Source organism: Hippopotamus amphibius, chromosome 6, assembly GCF_030028045.1.
Source record: "Hippopotamus amphibius kiboko isolate mHipAmp2 chromosome 6, mHipAmp2.hap2, whole genome shotgun sequence".
In the NCBI taxonomy this organism is placed as follows: domain Eukaryota; kingdom Metazoa; phylum Chordata; class Mammalia; order Artiodactyla; family Hippopotamidae; genus Hippopotamus; species Hippopotamus amphibius.
The window spans coordinates 168,324,991-168,347,485 of record NC_080191.1 but is presented as its reverse complement, the minus strand read 5'-3'; the positions used below and the strand labels follow the sequence as shown (position 1 = coordinate 168,347,485).

Below are 22,495 nucleotides of genomic sequence, written 5' to 3'. Positions count from 1 at the left end.
CTGAGATTCCAGAAGGTGTGAGTCATTTGAGCTGTCAGAGGTAGCAGAGAGATCCCAGAAAGATAAGGTCTGCAGGATGCCTGCTAGATTTGGGAAAAGGAAGGTCGCGGGTTACTCTTGCCTGAACAGCGTAAGGAAGGATGTTTGGGGGCAGAAGAGGGGAAGCTCGAAGGCCTAGGGTTGAGAAACGAGGAAGTGCAGACAGCAGGAGAGACCACGTTTAAGAGGTCTGCACGAGAGGGAGAGAAGCGCTTGGAGGCTAACTGGAGAGGGCACTTAGAGTGGAGGGTGGGCACAATAGTTTTGTTTTTAGGACCTAAGCTTGTTTTAAGGCTGAGGGAAAATAGCGAGGAGTCAAGGTGCCCGCAGAGGTGAGGAAGGAGGCTTTAAGGGCTCAGCCTTGCCGAGACAGCTTCTTACAGTTTGCCCAACACTTCCATACTCCTTATCTCATTTAATCATTTGGGGAGGGGGCGGGGGGGACAAACGGTGAGACTGAGCCCAGGGATCGGCGAGAGAGCTGTAGATCCACCTCGGTCGAGCGCGCAGTCCACGCCACTGCTCGGGACGAAGCGCTCGGACACCGCCCAGCTCCGCACGATCTGCGGGGCCAGGAGCAGCGCGCGCGCGGCTCTCGGTGGGGTGCGGTCGGCGCGTGGCTTTGGGGGCGTGTGCCGCCCGCAGAGGCGCTGTCACCACGTGTCGCGGACCGAGGGTGGCCCCCCCAACGACTGCTGTCACTCTGTGCCGCGAAGCGGGGCCTGAACGCCCCCCGCGGGCCCCGCGGTCATGCTTCTCCTTCCTCACTCTCCAGGGGAGGGCAGCGCCGCGAGCGCGAGGCTGACCGCCAGCAGCCGCGAGGAGCGGGCCCCAGGGCGCGGGCGAGGCCGTCCCGGCGCCGGAGGACGGGGAGCCCGAGGCGGCAGGTGGCTGAGCGCGCCCCTCGCGCGCGCCCGAGGAGACGCCGCGAACGCCAAGCTCGCGATCCGCGGGTCCGGCCGGGGCGCGGCCCCGAGAGACGCCTTCTGCGGAGGGAAGGGTCTGACGTGCACCCAGCGCTGTCGCAAGAAGAGCCTCACCGCTGGCGGCGGCGGAGGGGTGCGCGCCCCGCTGGCTGTCGAATGCGATTGATAGCTTTCGATTTGTTTTTTTTGGGGGGGGGGGAGTGTGCTGATAAGGAGTGAAAGGGGCCTGGATGGCGAGCCAGGATCGGACCTCCTCTCCATCCTTCCAGCACAGGCTACCTCTATGACCTTGACACTGGGCAAGTTAGGCTCCTGCCTGCGACTCAGGTTCCCTGCTCATGAAATGGCAATCTGGACGATGACCTGGTCTTTGCACGGCCAGGGTGGCAAATTCCACCTCCTCCCGCCAAAAAAAACGCAGCCCTGCGTGAGCAGCGCCCGCTCCCCGACCGCCGGCGCCTCTGCAAGGGCCCTCGCTCGCGCTTCCTCTCCCCACCCGCGCGGAGGGCTGAGGGCAGGGAGGGGCGGGGCCGGGCCCTCGCCCCGCCCCTGCCCCGCCCCTCCCGGCGTCCCCTCCGCGCCCCTCCGCCCTCGGCGCGGGACGAGGCAGTCACGTGACCGCACGTCCGGCGCGGGAGTCCCGAGCTCGCCGCGCGCGCCGCCCGCCCGGCTCTCCCCGCAGCGCGCTCCGGGCGCCACCGCGGAGCGGGGGTTGCTACGTCGCCGGCTGAGGGAGGCCGTTTCGGAGCGCACGCCGCCGCCCTCCCGCTGCCGCCCGCCCGGGTGCTCGCCCCGCTCCGGCTGCGCGCCGCCGCCGCGGGGCCGAGGAGGAGAGCGCGGACGCCCCTGCGCCCGGCCCCGCCGCGGCGCCTCCCTCGCCTCAGCCCGAGCCGCAGCGGGCGGCGGCGGCGGCGGCGGCGCCTCGAGCTCGAGCGACCCGCGGCCGAGGGCGATGGGGCTGGGCTGAGGCGCGGCGGCGAGCGGCGGGCCCGGGCCCCGCGCGGCCCTTCGGCTGCTCCGCCGGGAGGCCGCCGAGGAGACGGCGCGGCGGCGCCGGGTGAGTGGCCCCAGCCTCCCCGAGGCACGGAGGGCAGGGTGGGCGGTGGCCATGGGGAGCCGGTGAGGCGAGCGGCGGCGGCGGCGGCCAGGTGAGCTGGAGCCGGCGTCGGGCATCCCTTCTCGGAAGGCGCGGGCGGGCGGGCGGGCGGGGCGGGGCGCGCCGGGACCGCGGAGGGTCCGTCTGGGGCGGGCGAGGTGAGGCGGGGGCTCCCCGCCGCGGGGGCGAGGGCCTGGCCGCGACCCGCCGCCTGGGGGGGGGAGGCGAGTGCGCGGAGGCTCGGGAGCGGGAGGCTGGCCCAGCCCTGGGGAGGGCCCGGGAGGGGGTGAGCTCCAAGCGGGGGTGCTGGCCGGGCGCTCGGTGGGTCGGTTCGGGGGCTGACCGGGGAGTCTGGAGTCCGTTCCTGGCCACCGAGCGGCAGGGCTCCTTGCCGGCCACCGCGTTACGCCGAGCGCGGCCCCGAGAGGGAAAGCGACTTGCGACTTGCCTAGAGCCTTTCACTTTGACTCTAGAGAAACCCGGGGTCCTTTCCTCCAGTACTTCCATGGCCGCTCTCCTTAGAGCCCATCTTTCTCCCCACATCATTCGCGAAGTTAGGTGCTGGCGGATGTGTGACCTCATTTTTTGCGGGGGGAGGGGGAGCGAGGGAATTTTATTGGGGATGGACAGTGATAATTCAGAGCTTCCCAATTCGGAGAGCTTTTGTGACAGGTGTTTATCATTTCCTCTTCCCATAGATCTGACAGATACATCCTTGGATCTTGGTGTCTGGACATAAGAGGTGTGAATCACTCATACAGTTAACTGCTTTTAATCATCAGTGTTTTAGAGTTACATTTAGTGGTTACATTCGTGGAGGATGAATGGGTATGAAGTTGTAAACCTAGAAACAGAAACCTGTGTTTCCTGCACGTGATTGCGAACTAAATGGGTAGAACTTTTAGTAGTGCAGTTATACAAAAATGAAAACATTAAGTAGCAGTTTATTTTGAAAATAAAGTTGACAGGCTTCACTTTGACTCCGTGTTCAAATTATGTGGTAGGAGGGATGAGTTCTTTGTCCAGGAGGACCAGGAAGCTTTGTGTGGGACAGCTTTGGTTGTTAAAGTTTTAATTTACAACTGATTTGAGATAAATAGGATAAATTCCTATATAGATTGGAAAATAATTTCATAGTAGTTAAAACAAAACTCTATAATCTGTATGTCTAAATAGTATTGTATGATGAGTTTTCTACTTGGTTCTGCTTATTAGTTGTTAGAGCTAAAATCCATCTGTTGGTTTAGTTAGCCCTAAATAGTTATTTGACTTAGGTAGCATCAATTTCCCATCTGTTATATTTTGAGTGTGGATTCTTATGTGGATAGTAATGTGTGTTTGCACCTGCAGCATATTGTAATAGAAAAAGCATGAACCTGGGGAATCACACCTGAGTTTGATTTTCTGGTTTTCTTAACTAGCTTTTGACTTTGACCAATGCTAATAGTTATTGAGTAAGCTTACTGTATACTATGCTTTGAATTAAACATGATGTGAATTGTCTCATTTAAACCCCATTTTACAGATTGGGAAACTGAGGTTCAGAGAAATGAAGTTGCTCAAAGTCACATACAGCTGTAGACCTAGAAACAGAAACCTTTATGTCACATACAGTAACAGAGAGCTAGGATTCTGGCTGTGGTCAGAGTTCCTTATACTGTAAGTTGCTTAACTTCCCTGTTCATCCGTCCGTCCGTCCTTCCTTCCTTCCTTTCTCTCTTTTCCCTTGTTAACAAAGAAGAATACTAGTACTTCCGTCAGAGGGTTTTGAGGATTAGCTGAGAGCATATGTAAAGGAGGGAGCACTCTTTCTGGCACATAGTAAATAGTTCCTTTCTCTCTTCCATTCCATATACTGAATCAGGCTGTGCTTGTTTAGCATGGTGTTTTTGTAACCCCTGTGAATGTAAGGTTTTAAATGTGAATATACTTTATTGCTAAAATTGATAGCAGTCCTCGGAAATGCACAGTAATGAATGATATGGGACATCGTGTGGAATTTTGTCTTTAGTGTTTTGTATTTTTTCCCACTGGTCTAGGTGATGGTGGAAATAGGAACTTCATGCTTGTGAATGACAACGAGATGGTGGTTGTAATTTCTAAAATCTTAGAAGACACAAATGGAATTTCAAAATGATACTGATTACTTGGTTCGTCTAAAGCTAGCTTCTGTTCACTGGTATACTGGGTAACCTAAGTGAGAGACCTTGTGAATAGACCCTAGGTTGAATAGGAGTTAGCAGCTTATCACTTACTGAAGACAGCATTCTTAAAACAACTCACAGTGGTATGCTAAAGGAAGATAATCTAGTGCCTGACATCTACCTGATACATAACCAGAAGGTTTGTTCCAGTGATGGAATGTGTTCTGAATGTGCTATATATATAGCTCCTCTGGTTAAATCTGGATCTAAGGGTTAGCTGATGGTATTTAGTCTTTGGTTTTGGAACATAGTTTTTCTATGTGAAATGAAGCCAGCTAGCCCATTGGAGAGAGAAAATCTGTAGTTATCAAAACAGTATTCTAATTAAACCACTTAACTAGTCTAGGTAACAAAGCAAGAAGCAAGGAAATCATTAGAGTCTTACTTAATGTTGTTGATCTTCATATTTTGAGAGTAGAGAAATAAGAGAGGATCAGAATTGGGCCACAAATTTTAAGATTTAGGTTAAAAAGTAAAAGGTTCTAGGCTTATTCAATCTGGAGAAAAGTATGTATCAATTATAAGGTAGTATGTCCTGAAGTTAGTGGTAACTAGTAATTATAAAAATTGAGTCAAAAACATTTGTATTAGTAAGATTAAAAATAGAGGTAATGTGAAATGTCATAAATAAATGGTGATTGGAAAAAACAATCACTAATGGTGAGTTGAAAATGATTTTTTGGTCCTCAGGACGAAGGGGGAAAGTGGAATGAAGGAAAGGAAGAGCTGTCCAAATAATCAAATGTCTGAGACTGAGGGAAGTTGAGGATGAGGATTGCTGAGGAGTTTCCATAGACCAGCTATCCAGAGAGGACTATCCCAGCACCATACCTGGTAATATCTTAAACCCAAAGGCTTGTATTGGGGCCTTTGCTAGGTCTGAGATGGTAAAACGTTAACTCAAATAGCAAACTTTGAGACTGTCCAAATTAAAAAAGGACTTATGTACCACAAGGTATCTCCCCAAGGGAAGAGTCCATATAGATTTATGAAAATGGAGCTTCCCAGAAGCATGTAACTTTGAAGTTACAGGTGAAAATGCATCTTTTACCTCATCTATCACCAAAGGCCACTAACACTAGTGTGAGCTGAGAATGCAGTAAGAAGTAGTACCCTGTGTTTGAAGTCTATTTTTTTTGTATGTAAGATGGGATGAATGAAGTGAGTTGTAATTAATTTCTTAATCAAAATTTCTCTCTTGTTGACTCTTTCACTCACTTGCTAGGGATCTTGCTTTTAAATAACCCATTGAAGGAATTCCCTGGTGGTCCACTGGTTAGGACTCCCCGCTTCCACTGCTGGGGGCCAGGGTTCGAACCCTGGTTGGGGAACTAAGATCCCACAAGCCTTGCAGTGTGGCCTCCCCCCTGCCCCCCAAAAAATCCATTGACACTCAGATACTAGTTAGGTTAGAAATAAAATTTCCAGGAACAATGAGTTAACTGTAAAGTAGAATTTCCTGATGTGGAACTTGCTGATGTCTATGTAATCTTTCTCTGAAATGTTTAATAAAAGGTTTTATATCTGTTGGGTGGTGAGGTGAAAGACAGTTCAACCTCTGTGATAGCACGCTTAATTGTGATAGCAAGGTTAATTGACTCCTATTTTAGTTTTTTCTTTTCACAAAGGAATTTATGAGTTGGACCTTGAAGTAAGGAGGTATGAGATTGGAAAATAATACTGCGAAGTGGTCATAGGTTATTTAGACTAGCCCCTTCTGTTTGCAGAGAAGGAAGCTCATGTCTGGAGAGGTAAGCAACAGCATGGTGCTGAAGGAGAAGCTTTCTGTTAGGTGGGTATCCTTTTCACTCTTGTCTTTCGTTGGTACTCTAGTAACGGCACATCTCAAAACTCAATATAAGTTTTGTGAGTTTTTTTTTTTTTTCTATTGAGAACCAAATTTAAAGGATTGCTTTTGATCACTTGACAGACTTCTATTACATTTTTAGTTTATTTTAAAGTAAGTCATGGAACAGCTCCCACATATGTGTCTAGGGTGGCTTCTTTACAGCATCTCTGTTGCTCTGTTCTTCCCATTTGTGAAGTAGGATGAAAAATATGTTAGTAACTTACTTTGACACATAAAAGACAAGTGTTTTGGTTCCTAATTCTTTCTGATCTAAGGAGCTGAGTAAAGTGAAATCCCCTTTTGTGTAGGATCTTTGGGCCTAAATTCTCATTTAAGGTAAAAGTCCCGTGTAGTCAAAATTACCCGTGAAAAAGTCGTTTAGGAAGGCACCAGTTTGAAAACTAGTTAATTGACATATTGTTTTCCAGTTGTCACAGCTAGTTTTTTCTCTAGCTATTAGTACAGGTTACTTTTTTCTGGAATCATAATCAGTTATGTGAGGTATCTTGACGGGTGAATGGGACTTGGGGTTGACCGAGGAACAGCAGGTTTTGTTTCCGTCGCGTGCTTGCTCTGGGACAAGGATGCAAGGGCAAGTGGCCTGCCACCGTTTAGAGTATTTTTCTCTCTTGTTTTTCTTTTTTCCTGCAGCACAGATAGTTGAATTGATGTAATTAATTCCATATGTCATGTGATTCCACAGTATGAATAATGGAGAAAGAAATTAGGTGTTTATGAAAATTGCTGTTTCCCTAGGTTTATGCTGGGTGTTTTATACCATACAAAAAAACCTAGCATAATTAAAGGGCTAAGTAATAAAGCTGGGATTATTAGGGCACTGTTGGTACTTTTTATAATTCTAGGTGGATATTCAGCTACTTTCAGTGTTTTTAAGAGTTAATGTCTCCTTACTGCTAGCAAGATTTGCCTTATTTTAAAACAGCTGTGTAAGCTGTTAATGTTTTCCATGACATTTAAAGTATTTGAACTTAAATATCACCCTGGGGATAGCACAGTAAGAAAACACCAGTCTTTAAAGAAATGCTGTGATGACTAAAGATTTAACAGTCATATGTCCTGGAAGAGGGCATGGTGTATTGGGTAAAATGTGGCCTCAGAGCCAAATACAAGTAATTCTGCGTTCCAGCCTCATCACTTACTAGCCCTGTAGTCCCTTAACCTTTTTTAGTTTCTTCATTTGCTGAATAGAGGTAATAAAACCTAGAGAATTGTGAGGATAAGAGGCTCAGTAATTGGTAGATTACTGTTATTTGTTACTTTAGTAACATTTAACATATTCAAAAGAAGTCCCACTCCTGTGTGTATGTGTGTCGTAGGAGTGTGTGGGTTGTGACTGAGGATTGCTTTTTTTCAGCTGGAGCAGCAGGCAATAATGACATACTGTTTAATTCAGGCTCTGTTTAATTCAGGCTTTTAGAGCAAAAAGACCATGATTTTGTGTCTGTGGTAGCAGTATCTTAAAAAGCTCAAGATGTTAATTTAATGTGTCTCTTATATACATTTGATCTGTATTTTTATCTTGGTGTTTCTGGGTGTGTTTGCCGTCTCTTTTTCCCCCATCCTCTGTGTGACTGTTACCTGTTCTCTCTCTCCGTGGCTGCATTATAAAATTAAAAAAATGTTTAATTATGTTTATTTAGTAGGATTTTATGTTCCTTTGTTTTCATTTAGAAATTCTGATTAGTGAAATGTCTCTACATCTTTTCTTTAAAAAAAAGTCTTGAAATTTTGTTTTACTTTGGTGGCCTTTGGATTGATTTCTTTAAATGTGAGTCACTGGTTCTTCATAGACCAGATATTTTTTTCGCTATTATTTTCCCAAGCGTCAGAGATGGAGTTCTTTTACTTACATGTTAATTATATAATTCAGTTTACTAAGTAAAATATAAAGTACTGCAGACAAGTAGCCTAAGTAGCACTTACTTACTTGAAAGACTAATCTAGCAAATTGTTAGCTGAAATAGATTTTTATTCCATGGGTCCTATATGAAAATATACTTTTTATAGTTATCACCACTGTCTTAGAGTTAGTTGGGGAATAATTTTGAGCTAATCCACAGTTGTTTTCTGTTCAGTTTTTGGTGAGAAGGATAGAAAAACTGCTTAATTTTGTTAGATTCAAAAGCATCTTATTGTGGTGTTTCCCCAAATCCTTTCTAATCTCTGTGAATCCCATAGTGAATGACCTTTCCCCATGTTACTTTAAAAGTTGTGGTAATTACCAGTTATTGTAGTGCATAAGAGTTGTGGTTTTATAGGTAGTGAGAAGGGAGGCTGGGTTATGGCCTCTTAGTTGAGCCCTAAGATTGTGTTTGCACATCTAACTGTTGGATACTTTTTTAGTTCCTGTCTGTGCCAAGCACAGGGCTAGATGCTGGGTATACGTTGATGAGTGAGTTCTGCCTTCTAGAGGTAGACAGTCTAGCAAGGGAACACAGAACTGATGCATTGCACACCATTCATTTTGTATTCTCTGGGAATGTGGCCCCTTGGCATGGCCTTGGATCTCTTTCAGTTGAGAAAAGTTCAGAATCTCTGTCACATACAAGTTAATCCATATCTTTATCAAACAAAGTCTTTCATCATAATTTGACTCTTTGTTTCCATACATTCCCCAGGGGCCATTCGGTGCTCCAGCTCGTTCAAGTAACTTGTATTCCTGACACGTTCTAGGGTTTCTCACCTTAGCACTTCTGCATATGATAATTCTTCTACTGGTATTCCATCTCTCTTATTTCCCCTCTTTTTACTGCTTGTTTGCTTGATGAACTTCACACCTGTCAGGTCTTGGATCAAGGGAGGGTTCTTCTCTGAAGACTTTTCTGTCCCTTGCCCGCCTCTTCCTCCTCCCTGTGCTTCTCTCTGCTCCCAGTGCTCCCATGATACTTACTTTACTGCAACGTGCAGCCACTTTGATATGTTTGCTTACTTATTTGCCTAGCCTAGATTTGGCTTCTGAGGTTAGAAATTTAACTTTGTAATCTCTGGCATCTAGCACATACTTGGCATGTAGACAATGACATTTTAACAAATGATTTTTTATGAAATAGGAAGCAGTGATAAACCATACTGATTCTTGCTGGAATGCTAGCTTAATATTTTGAAATATTAAGGGTACTTGGGCAACATCTTGCTTTTCTCAATTACGTTGCCTTTTCCTAAATCAAACAATGGTCGGGGTTAGATTTCAAGATATTACTTGGTTAGGATAAAGGCACTGTTTTAAGTTCATCTGTGGCCATGTTGGTGGGACTTTCTGTCAATAATAATGAAAAATTGACCATCATTGGTCTCTAAAATAAATAAAACTTTTCAGTCCAAGAAGAATGGGTGAGCCATTGGATTGCTATAGCATCAGCTCCGTCTGTCTCTGCCATTAGCGCCCGCTGCTGCTGCTGGGCAGCAGGGAAACTCCGTCGGGAGGACTCCCAGACGTTTATGGGCCAGCCTCTGTGAGTGGTAGAACTGTAATGCCCACTCCCCGTATCTCCTTCATACTTAAAGAAAAAACACTTTGGGGACTTCCCTGGTGGTCCAGCAGTTGGGACCTTGAGCTTCCACTGCAGGGAGCAGGGGTTCAACCCCTGGTCTGGGAACTGAGATCCCGCATGCCATGTGGTGCGTCCAAAAAAAAAATATGTTGCTTAGAGATTCATCATAGATTTGCCAGCTTTGAGAAGCTCTAACCCATGTCTGTATGAACTTCGGAACAGAACGCCTTTTGACGCCATGGAAGAGGAGGTGGTTGGTGCTGAGGAGCGCAGTCCTGTGGTAGAGGCTGCAGAGGGCTGGTGAGGCCGCTGAGGGCCAGGGAGGAGGGCTTTGGGAGAGTCGGGAAGGGCCATCAGGATGAGGTGTGGGAGGAGTGCAGACACAAAATTCACTGTTGTGAAATTTTGCTCAGAAAAAGAGGAAAGATTTTACCCCTGCCTCACACCCAACCTGTCTTGCCCTGTCTGATTCAGTCAGCTGTGTTGCTGGCCTGACTCCCAACCTTTAAGGTTTTAGTCTGTAAGCTCAGTACTGTGAGACAAGTGCTAAGTGCTCTGACGTATGTGGGGGAGGGACAGAGGTGGGAGAAGTCTGCTGGAGGCAGAAGGGACAATCAGAGCTTAGTAGAGAAGATAATTGACCAGGGCCTGGAAGGACTGGCGGGAGCTCTTCAGCCAGGCTAAGTTAGGGGAGGGCATTTTTTTTTTTTAATGTTTTCCATACTTTATATCTATCTATCTAGCTGCAGTGAGTCTTCCGTTACTGTATGAGGGCTTTCTCTCGTTGCAGCGAGCGGGGCCTACTCTTCGTTGCAGTGCACAGGCTTCTTGTTGTGATGGCTTCTCTTGTTGTGGAACACCGGCTCTAGGCACTCAGGCTTCAGTAGTTGTGGCATACGGGCTCAGTGGTTGGGGCTTGCCGGCTCAGCAATTGTGGTGCACAAGCTTAGTTGCTCCATGGCATGTGGGATCTTCCAGGACCAGGGATTGAGCCCGTGCCCCCTGCATTGGCAGGCAGATTCTTAACCACTGCACCACCAGCGAAGTCCCGGGAATGGCATTCTCAGCAGAAGAAACAAAGGAATGGAATCAGGAATCAGTAGGGCTCTTTGAGGAACTGCAAGTTGTGTTCTGTATAAATGGGATGTAAGGTTTGTAGAAGGTGAATAGTAACCATTGATGAATGGAAGATGGCATTGCAGATGTTAAGGGCCGGATTCTGAAGGGTTTTATATTTGTCTTTCAATTAGTTGTGACTTTGTCCTTGGAGCCCAAATGGGCTTCACTTCTGTGCCCATTTTCCCACGGTAGGCAAACACATAGTAGTATTGTGTATTGTAAGATTTTGTAACGTCTTGCTAGTAAGAGGGCTGCTTAACTTTGTTTAATGCAGTACTTCTCTTCAATTTATGTGAGCAGGCAATGCCTTAAAATTTTTTTTGTTTTGGAGGGACTTTTACCAGTTGGGAAATGCTACTGTAGACAATAGGAAGCTCTTGAAATTTTAAGCAGAGCGAAATGATCATATCTGATTTATATACTGGTTAGAATGAGGGAGACTGGAGAGGGGATCAGGACCCGAGCTGAGCATGCCAGTGCAGATAGGGCATGGTGAGGTGGGTTTAGAGAAAGGTAGGAGTGATAAGACTTAGTGTCCAGATGGATAGAGAAGGTGTGGGATAGGAGAGAGTCTAGGATGACTACCGAATTCCTGGCATGGCCTTCTGGGCAAGTCCTGTTCATTAAGGGAGTAGAGGGAATTTGGTAGCGGCAGCAGCAGGTGGGAGGGCAGGTTTTTGGAAGAAAGATGATACAAGCCTTTTGAACTCTAGCTGTCTGCAACCACGGACCGTAGATGTTTGTATCTGTGAGTCTGGAGCTCCTGAGAGGGCAGTGCCGACAACACTGATTGGTGGTTGCCGCTGTAGATGGGCCAGTGGTGCCACCCTTTGCCCCGATGCTGTTACAGAGAGAGAAGCATGGAGGATGTTAGTAGTTAAGAAGTGGGCAGAGGCAGTGGAGGCTTGGGGACGTGGCTGCCGGCCCCGCTGCCCAGGCTGGTGTAACGTGAAGTAGAGTTCAGCAGCATTGTGGCAGGTAGAAGGGTCATGTGCTGGCTGTCTGGGGAGCGTAGTCGCTATTTTCTGTATGAGAGCATGTATCTCAAGTATATGTTGCCTTCAAATGAATTTAGAAAATGGATGGTGCTGTCTACATGTCATTCCTTAATTTGTTGGTAAGGCGTTTCAGTATCACGTTACCCCATGCTTGACTTTCTAGGGAAAGTGAAAAATGCTAACCTTAGTTAAGTGAAGATTGTTTCTTCCCTGTGTTTAAAAAACAATATTGATTGAAAACTGGTAAAGTAGATAATGCCAGTAAAAGTATTTTTGTAAACTAAACTCTACAAATGTCAGTTACTGTTATTATGGTTGCCATCGTACTCAAATACAGTGATTTTTTTTTTTTAATCCTGAATAGTGGATTACAAAATGACCATAGGAAATGAGGAAGTTTAGATTTCTGTGATGGTTGTGCCATGAGTAAGGCCGTTATCCTCTTCAACAGCAATTTAAAGTTCTGTACTATTGAAATATATGTCGAATGTGGGTGTTAAGGGCTTTATACTTCCTTTCTGTGCCTCAGCATGGGTAGGTTTCAAATTGGGGGAAAAGGAGTAAAGTGGGAAAAAAAAATCACGTAATTGAAAAAAGCTGATCGAAGTGCCTGTCAGTTGTAATTGTGAATTTGCGGGATTGTACTTTTTGTACAGAGTGGTTTCCTGGTGATTTTGTGCTTCTTTGAGGTTGAGCCTTCACAGTGTTTGGGAAAATGAAATGTGAGCCATAGTAGTATAGCTCATGCGTAAAACTAATGATTTTTTTGTTTTTTTGTAAGCATAATAATTCTGAAGTAAACTGTGCTGAGTTAATGAAGACAAATTATTTTGGAGTTTGTTATAAGAAAAATGAATATATCTGTAGTCTATATGTGACTCCGTAACATACTGAAGATTTAGAAGTGTAATTCTCTGAAAAATTCTCCTGTTCTTCACATTTTTTCCCCTTCTCTACTCCTCCCTATCCCCACATTCCTTCTAATCCTAGTCCTTCCTTTCCACTCTGCTGCTCTATTTTGATACTTTTCTGTGCAAATGATTACTTTCTGTTTCAGTATGCAACTGCAGTGTAATCTTTTTGAATACTTTTAATCATCAATTTAAACTCAGCATCCTATTGCCAGTAATGCACTTCACTCAGCTGAAATGACAGTGCTGTGAACAGCTGACACCAGCTTTGAGCACGTGCATGCATTGACCACTGCATCGCCACAGTTACCTCTCAGCTGCAGCAGTAAGGTTTTGTCTAACCTACATCCCAGTTTTAACTATGCTAAAATGTGGAAAATATGAGTCTTAGAATTAATGAATGTTTGGATTTCACAGACCACGTTTTCAATTGCTGATTGAAATGTCAAACACGTTGTTAGGGATTGGATTAATAGCATTACAGTTTAGAAGAAATAGTCACTAATTTGCATTGAAATGGGAGAAACATTCATATATATATTGCTTAACAAAAGCTTTTACCTTACCTCTGGAAAGTGTAACTTTTTAAATTGAAGTATAGTTGATGTACAGTATCAGATGTCACAGATGTACAGGATAGTGGTTCAGTACAATGATTACACTCCGTTACAGTTATTACAGAACATGGGCTCTATTCCCCATGTCACACAGTATATATCCTTGTGACTTACTTTATACATAACAGTTTGTACCTCTTAATTGCTTACCCCTAAAAGTGTAAATTTTAGTTTGGGGAATTAGGCTTAGTTTGATTTATTTATACCGTTGTGATTAGCACTCTTGATTTGCCAGTTCGTATTTTATTAAATGCCCAAGCCACACAGTTTCTTTTGTGCGTGTTTTAAAATACTCTCATTTGTTTCAATTAGGTCTTTTTGTTTGTAAGTACCTACTTTTTTTTTTCACCCGTAAAGAAAAAAAAAAAGGCAAAAAACTTTTATACTCTATTTCAGAAGTCTAACAATGCAGAGAGGAATTTGAAGAAACTGTTAGTGGTAACATACATGTATAGGCACACGTGACATGGATTTCTAATTGGGATTGTTGGATCAAAGTATGTAGGAGGTTTGAATTTTCGTATACTGTCAGTTGGTTTTCCAAAAAGCCAGTACAGATTCACTCTTAACAGCAATGTATAAAGGTGCTTTTTTTTTTTTTTTTTGGTGCCAATGTAATAGGCGAGTAATGTTTTATCACATAATTTCATACTTTACCTCATCTTGTCCTCTAATAGGATCATGTGCTCCTTAATTGTTACTGTTTCCCCTCCCTGGCTCTATGGCATTGTAAGATCCTTAAATTCTAGTTTCAGGTGATTGTGAATTTGGGAGTAATCTTTATAGAGGGAATAATATACCTGCCGTCCCTGCCCCAGTATCATATGCTTTATGTTTATTGCCATGTCTTATTTTTCCATTGAGACATATGAAACAGAAGTTCTATTATAGGCAACTCCTACTTTCTCATATTAGTATTTCCATTGGTACTAAAAAAATCTCTATAAAGTTTCTTATCTTTAATCATTCTAGATCAGTGATTGCCTTGCTAAGGCTTGTGAAAACTGTCAGCCTCTTTTCTTACCAATGTTGGAACGTCACCTAGTGGTGAAAGAGTGCAAGAGAAGGCTATATATACAGGCGATACTTGTGCAGCTCAAAAACTTTCTTGGTTGGAATAAATCATGAGTTATTGGGTTGGCCAAAAAGTTCGTTTGGGTTTTCTGTAAGGTGTTACAGAAAAATCTGGACGAAGTTTTTGGCCAACCCAGTATTATAACCATCTCATTTTAGTGGAGAAGTTGAAACCAAGATGGATGAAGGAACTTGTGAAGTAGTTTATGTTGAATTAATTGACATTTAAGAACAAGTTAGGGACTTCTTAGGTGGCACAGTGGTTAAGAATCCGCCTGCCAATGCAGGGAACATGGGTTCCATCCCTCCTCCAGGAAGATCCCACATGCCTCGGAGCAACTAAGCCCGTGTGCCACAACTATTGAGCCTGCGTGCTTAGAGGCTGTGCTCTGCAACAGGAGGAGCCACCGCAATGAGGAGTCCACGCACCACAATGAAGAGTGGCCCCCCGCTCATCACAACTAGAGAAAGCCCATGTGCAGCAACAAAGACCCAATGCAGCCAATAAATAAATAAGTAAATAAATAAATTTAAAAAAAAGAACATGTTAAAGCTGACTCTTGAGTTCTGTACTCTTTTCATTTGTTGGTTTTTTGTCTTTTTTTTTTTTTTTTTGTATCTTGGGGTAAAGTTGTATATCCTACTGTTCCTAATATAGTAGTGAACATGGTGTATATGCTCACCTAATACTTATAGATGAATTAGTTTGTTAAAATAATTTAGAATTTGCTGTTGCTTATGCTGTATCACTGGCTAGTGCTTTCCCTCAGTGGAGCCAAAATATGGAGGAGGTATAAAAATAAAAATAGCCAATTGTAGCTTTCTTGAAATATGCTCGTTAAAGGAGCCTTCAAAATGGCTACTTTACCTTGTCTGGGGTAAAATAACAGCAAGAGTGCAATCCAGGCAGAGAGTGGAATGGTCTGATAGAGACCATTTGGAGGTTCCTACAAGTTCAGGCCCACAGTTGGCCATGTGTGGTAGAATTAGAATTCTGTACATATGCTCAGCCTGCCTTCTTTCTTTCCTTTCTTTCTTTTAACTGTTTAAAAATATAATTGCATGTGGATGGTAAAAGCACTCAAAGAGCATGAAAGTCTCCCTCATTCCTGTCCTAACACACTGATAGTTATGTCACCAGTTTACAGATAGAGTCAGCCTTTGGTTGTCTTAGGGGTGGGTGCCAGTTTTCTTTCGAGGCCTTTTTGGTTCTGCCAGTTTTGAATATTCACTCTTTACAGTGAGCCTTTCCACTACTTTCAGTTGTCTGCTGTAGTATTTTTCATAATAGATGGTAAAATTTTGAAATCATAACTCTCAATCCTTGAGTATGGAGTTTTAGAAAGTCACATGCATGAGGAACATTTAAGGGGAAGTGTAAAAGTTTTAATGTTAAAGTAGTTTGAATAAATGAAAAGAAATCTCATTCATATTAAGTAGACAAACTTTAGTTATGCAAACTTAATTATGTTGTATGTAAATGATGTATTTTACTCATTTCCTTTTTTTTATAATGAGAATAAAACATAGATGCCATTTGTCAGTCCAAAGGTGCTTTCTCCCAGTTTTTACTGGTTAAATACTGTACAGTTGACTGTAATACTCAATGATGATTTTGTCCAGTGATAGTCTTACCACATGGAGTTTCTCTGAATAAATGGGTTGATTTCTTTCTTTAAATAAAGTATATAATAAAAGTGATAAAAAATGTACGTACATATGTTATAGTGCAGGTTAAGTTATGACTCTTAATGTTCTTAAATTGACCCTAAGACAGAAAATTGCATTAGCTATCACATTGTTTTGTAACTTACCAAAAAAATAATTATACAAAGACTGTACTTTACAAATGTAAATACAGTTTTGGTTTGGTGTATATTGGATACAATGGTCTTCCTTAAGCCTAAACACAGAAACAAAAGCATGTATTATAAAAGAAAGTTCAAGATGGGAAGTGATAAAATCGGTATTGAGTAGAGCTTTGTTAAAATTTAGCTGGTATCCTTGTAAAATTTCCATGTATTCATTAAATTATATTATGTCATTCTTATTGTTAGGAGCTGACTTGAAGTGTTAAGTTTTGCCATCATAAAGTTGTCACAATTTGCTTACTATAGTTGGGAGATTGAGACTTTTTTCATTCTATTTACATAAATATTTGTATAGATATTAAAATTAAGGTTGTACAGTGAGTAGAGTTAGGATTTTATATTTATTAAGGCACATTTTATTTCAGTTGTAAAGGTAGAACTGCTTTTGAATTGCAAAAGCTCATCTTAATTGCTGTGGATGCTACAAATTTGACAGTGAAATAATATTCAGAATGCTGGCTGTGCTGTTTATACTTAAGAATCTTTAAAACACCTTTTGCTTTGTGGTCCTGAAAGATGTGTTTATCAAATCTTTGTTTAACATGGGTCGCTATGTTTAATTCTAAGGAAAAAGCCTAGAACTACAAAATAAAGTGGGATGATTCATTTTGTTTTTGTACAGTTCAAGGTGGCCCAAAAAGTTTTAGTGCAGTTATAATTTTTAAAACTTCAGAAGTACATGTTACAAACTTATAAAAAATATCATATGAGAAGTTTTTAATACTTATTTAGCTTTGTGAATATTGAATAGTACATTTTTAATTTTATTTTTTTAACTTCAGTCTTCCTGAAGTTGGCAGATGCCAATTGAAGTAAAAAATTAAGTTAAAAATATTTATTCAGAATTTACTTTGAGGTTTTACTTGAGTGGCAGACGATTCTCTAAATCACCTTGTAAAAATACTTACTTTGAAATTCTAGGCATATACATAGAGTATCCTCAAAGAAAACCCTGCACACATACTATTATAATATTGTTACAGCTCATGGGAAACTCAGGTTTGAAGCAAAGATGCCTTAGGTTTGGGGATTTCTGTGCTTGTTGAGGCCAGCTCATCTTGTTTTAGGAAATGAGATCTGACTCTTATCCTAGATTTAAGACTATACTTTAAATGATTCTTAGCAGTTATATAATGTGAAAAAAATGAGTTACCTTTCACAAAAATTAGCACCAGATTTATTCCTGATAGCTTCACTTTGTCCTTTGCTGCTGTTTTTACTCAAACAAAAAATCAAGTTCATTGTAAATGCAAGGAAGGGTTTGGTTAAGCACAATAGGCTATAAGCTGCCTGCTATTTAGATAACACCAAGGCTCAGTCATGCACGGTGGAATTGGGACTTCAGTATGCTAGCTAGGTATGATTTATTTGATTTATTCAAGAAATCGGAGCTCTGCAGTGGTAGTCAGATGGCAGAAGGTATATCTTCTGAAAACTAATTTATAATTGGTGCATTAAAAAATCCTAAATTTTAATGTCACTTTGAAAGCAGTTCAAAAGAAAAGAAAACCCAAACCAGTATGTAGCAGAAAATTCTCATTTGAGTGGATTTTTATGCTTAGTTTTATTTTATTTTTGTTACTAAGAGCCGGCTTTTGAAAGCTCTGCTAATACCAACAGTTGGAAGGAATGATGATATAGTGCTATTGGTAAGAAAAATTTCTTTGTTTTTTATGATCTAGGAATTGACTTGATTAAAAAACACATGCACTCAAGCAAACCACCGGAAGTTATACTTCTTTAAGTTAAATAGATTTTAGAAGTTTGATATTAATGTTTTAAGCATCTAATTGGGTAAATGGTAGAATATTATTTAATATTTATTTTCATTTTGATAAGTAATATATTTTGAAATATGTTTATATAGATTTTTATCTTCATGATGTCATAGAAATGTTAAGGGATTTCTATTTATGTACATATTTTTAAAATTTAAGTATACATTTGCAGTGTGTATATGTTTTAAATATAAGCTGTTGCAGTTGTCTCACTGGGTTTTACTAAAAGTTTATTTGAGAAGTGAATTCTTAGTAACTTCCTATGAAGTATAATATGTTTAAAGAGAATAATAATTGGTGACTTTTAGAGAAAGTTTTAATTTGAATGACTTAAATTATTTTTAATATTCATCTTTGGTAAAATTTGATAAGACTTAAGAACTTGGCCTTAAATTTCAGAGAAATAAATTTATAAATTTATTACATTATAAATTTATAAATATTATACATAAAATTATAAATAAATTTATGAATTTCAGAGAGATAACATTTATAAAAAGAGTAATGAGAGAATATGGTCAAGAATTGTGTTTAGAAAAGTATGAACACAGATTGTTATAGGAAGTGTACCACGTATAATAATAGCTCATTTAAAAATAATTTGAGTATTTTTTGCTGTGGTCAGTTTTTAACTGTAGAAGATGAGATGAAAATATTGTTTTATTGGACTAATGTGAACTCTGTCAAGATATTTGGGGAAAAGATTTTAAATAATTATGAGTATAGTATATGGAATTAAGGAAAACATTGAATTTTAGTGTAATTCTTTTTCTAAAATTATAAAAAGCATGCTTATTTATCTATGAATGTATTCTACATTGAAAACTTAGAATTTGCAAAAGTGGGGAATTACATCTATATTTCTAGGCAATGGATAAAAGACAAGAGTGAAGAAGAGTTAGATTCAAAACCCAGGAGTAAGAGTTAATGGGTAATACCTGATATATAATAGGTTGAGTCATAGGTTTGGGACTCAGAGGCAGAGTCCTCAACATTCATATCCCTTGGTGCCAGGAATGGCTATTCTCTGAAAATTTTCTCCTATTTTCACTTCTAATGGGTGGCTTTTTTTTTTTTTTATTCAAGTATATTTGATTTACAACGTTGTGTTAATTTCTGCTGTATAACAAAGTGATTCAATTATACACACACACACACATTTTTTTGTATTCCTTTTCATTATGGTTTATCACAGGATATTGAATATACTTGCCTGTGCTGTACAGTAGGACTTTGTGTTTATCCATTCTAAGTCAGCTTTAGCAATCAATTATCAACCATCCCCTGATGGATAAAGTTTTTTTTTTTTTTTTTAAACTTTCTAAGTTTTTTAATTTGGAAGTAAGTTCAGACCTGCAGAAAAGTTGATTTGTGTAAAGTTGTTTGTTGGTTCCTTGATTATCCTTCTCATATCTGCATAATCTATAGCGATGTCTCCTGTCCTATTCCTGATAGTGATAATTTGTGCCCCCCCCCCCACCGAGTTTAACTAGAAATGATTGATTTTATTGATGTCAAAGAACCAGCTTTTGGTTTCATTGATTTTTCTTCATTTTTCTGTTTTTTTAAATTTCATTTATTTCTTCTCTGAATTTTAGTCTTTCCCTTAAGTGCTTACACTGGGTGTAACTTGCTGTTCTTTTTCTACTTTCTTAAGAACCTTGTAAGAGTATACTTTCATTTCTCCATGTTCTTTGTTGTTGTTTTGTATACTTACCCACATAGTTACCATTCTTGTGCTCTTCAGTCCTTTGTGGAAATCCTTATTACCATCAGTTATCTTTTTTCCCCCCCGTCTGAGGACTTCCTTTAACTTTTTTTTTTTTTAATAGTGTAGGTTTGCTGCTGGTGAATTTTTTCCAAAATTTATATCTGAAAAAGACTTTTGTTTCACCTTTGATTTCGGAAGATATTTTTGCTGGGTATAGAATTCTCAGAATAGTTTATTTTTCTCGGTATTTCAGAGATGTTGCCCTGCTGTCTTTTCACCTGCATTGTTTTTAGCAAGAAATTTAGTCATTTTTACTTGTTTTCTGTGACATAACTTTTTTCTCTGGCTCCTTTCTCTGTGTTTGTGTGTGTATATGTATACACACATATATACACATAAATATGTAAAAAACCCATTTTTCCTCACAGGTTTTGATGATGATATGCATGCCTTGGTGTAATTTCTTAATGTTCTTTGCTTAGTGTTAGTTGGACTTCTTGGATCTGTGGGTTTATAGTTTTTCATATAATCTAGAAATTTGGGGACCACTTCAGAATTATATATTTTTTGTTCCCTCCTTTCTTACATGTATATCAGGGTGCTTCAGGTTGTCACACAAGCTTACTGATGCTGTTATGTTAGCTTTCCCCCCCCTAGTCTTTTTTTCTCTCCATTTTTTTTATTTTGGATATTTCAATTACTTTGTCTTCAAGTTCATTGATTTTTTTTCCCTTGTAATATTTAGTCTGCTGTTAATCCCATACAGTGTATTTTTCATCTGACATTGTACTTTTTATGTTTGATTTGGTTCTTTTTTATATCTTTCATGTCTCTGCTTCACATGATCAATCTTTCCACTTGCTTTTTGAACATACGAACTACAGTTACAGCAGTTATTTTAATGTTCTTGTCTGGCAATTCTCTTCTCTCTCTCAGTTCTAGGTCCTCTTCTGTCCATTGATTTTTCTCATTATGGGTTGTATTTTCTTGCTTCTTTGCAAGCTGAAGTTTTAATTGGATATCAGATATTGTAACTAGATATTTTGTATTCCTGTAAATCTCCTTGGTCTGTTTTCTGTGAAGCAGTTAAGTTACTTAGAAACAATTTCATTCTTTCAAGTCTTAAACATTTTCTTAGGCAGGGCCAGTGTAGCTTTTAGTTTTGGGTTAATTTGAACCCGCTACTGAAGCAAAACCCTCTGAGTACTCCTGATTTCATGCAGCTAACCAGGTTTTCCACTGTGGTTGGTGGGAACAGGTAGTCTTTCCAGCCCTTTGTGAGCCCTGATGCATTTTTCCACTTAAACCTTTTGGGTGGATTTTCCCCTCATCTTGGTAGTTTCCTCACACACGAGTGCTGATCAGTATTCAGTTGAAGAGTTGAGAAGGGACCACTTTGCAGATTTTCAGTGTTCCTTCTTTGTACAGATCTCTTCTCCGGTAATTTACCCTGCAAACCCAGTCACTTTGGTGCCTCCCCAGACTTCCAGCTTCAACTCTTTAACTCAGGAAAATTGCTGGACTCCCCCTGGGTTCCCTGTCCTACTTTTTTTTTTCTTTTTGCATCCTGTAAATTATGCAGTTTGTAAAATGGGACAGTTGTAGAGCTCACCCATTTTTGTATCAGTTTTTTTCATTGACATCTGGTTCCTTGAAGACTGTATAGTCTTATGTATTTTATTCATTTTTTTGTTTTAGTTAGGACGGCTAGTCTGGTCCGTGTTACTCTGTCTTGGGTGGAAGCAGAAGTCTCTCCATTTAAGAATTTGAAGAAGTTCCTCCCCTCAAGAAATATATTTTGGTTGGTGGTGGGAAATAGGGATCAGAGTTATATGTTTTGGTTATTAAAAATGGCTCTGGTGAGTCCTGAATGATGATCCTGAGATTCAGTCCAGAACTTAAGGAAGAACCACAGATTAAAGGTTAAGAACTCCAGACTGGATTCTTTAGTGGGGAAGGTATCAGGGAGAGTTCCTTTGCCTTACCCTTTGAAAGGTGGACATGTGCACATTTGAAACCTTGCAGGATTGGACTGAACCTTACAGGTTCAGGTAACAACAGCTGGTCTTTTCTACAGGGAAAGAGATTGGACTTGCTTTTTCTCCCCATAGTCTGTAGCAGCAGGTGTATAGCCCTTGAGAATAACTGCCACCTCAAGTTGTATTGGTTTGATGGAACAGTCTTACAATGGTGGGATGACTCTAGTACTGTACTTTTCAGGGCTGTAACACTACTCTAGACTGGGAGGAACTTGTTACTAAATTGCCTAAAAAGTTTTGTATGATAATGTGGTTTGTTTTCCTCTGAGAAACAAGATACCTCTGTGGCTCCTTCTCCAAGGTGACACTGAGTCCAGTATAGTGTGTGTGCGTGTGTAATCAAACTCTTGCATTTTATTTCTGTGGAAAGCCCTGACCCTACCTAGTCCTGACCCCGTCTTCAGGGGTACCAAAAGGTAGAGAAACTTTGGGTGCCCATTCAGGAGGCATCAGTATTTTTATTGGTCATTTTGTTGATGACATAAATCAGGAGATTTTAGTAGTCTTGTATGGGGGGTTAATTTGAAATCCTGCAGTTGGTTTTACTTTGCTATTAATTCGTATCTTGTAAACATTACATAGTTATTGCTGTCTTAGCACAGATTCTCTATCAGGTCATTCATTCAGCAATTATTTTTTGAGTGCCTACCGTGTGTCAGGCCTGTGCTGTATACACCAGATAGATGAGTGGAGGTATGGCATCTGGAATAAGGGAGGTAATATTCCCGCTGTGTTTTGCAGAGATCGGCCT

The 22,495-nt window shown here is 41.1% G+C and overlaps 1 protein-coding gene across 10 annotated transcripts in view; it reads left to right on the top strand.

Moving 5' to 3' along the window:
• The first annotated feature begins 1,573 nt into the window (after positions 1-1,573).
• Positions 1,574-22,495, top strand: part of ATP13A3 (ATPase 13A3) — an 80,899-nt gene continuing 59,977 nt past the window's right edge. For 2 of the 10 annotated variants that reach the window (XM_057738293.1, XM_057738284.1), the window contains exons 1-2: positions 1,576-2,022; positions 2,760-2,803. The gene's annotated coding sequence lies outside the window, so the exon portion shown is untranslated. The other 8 variants (XM_057738287.1, XM_057738288.1, XR_009054241.1 and 5 more) reach the window with 8 other exon arrangements.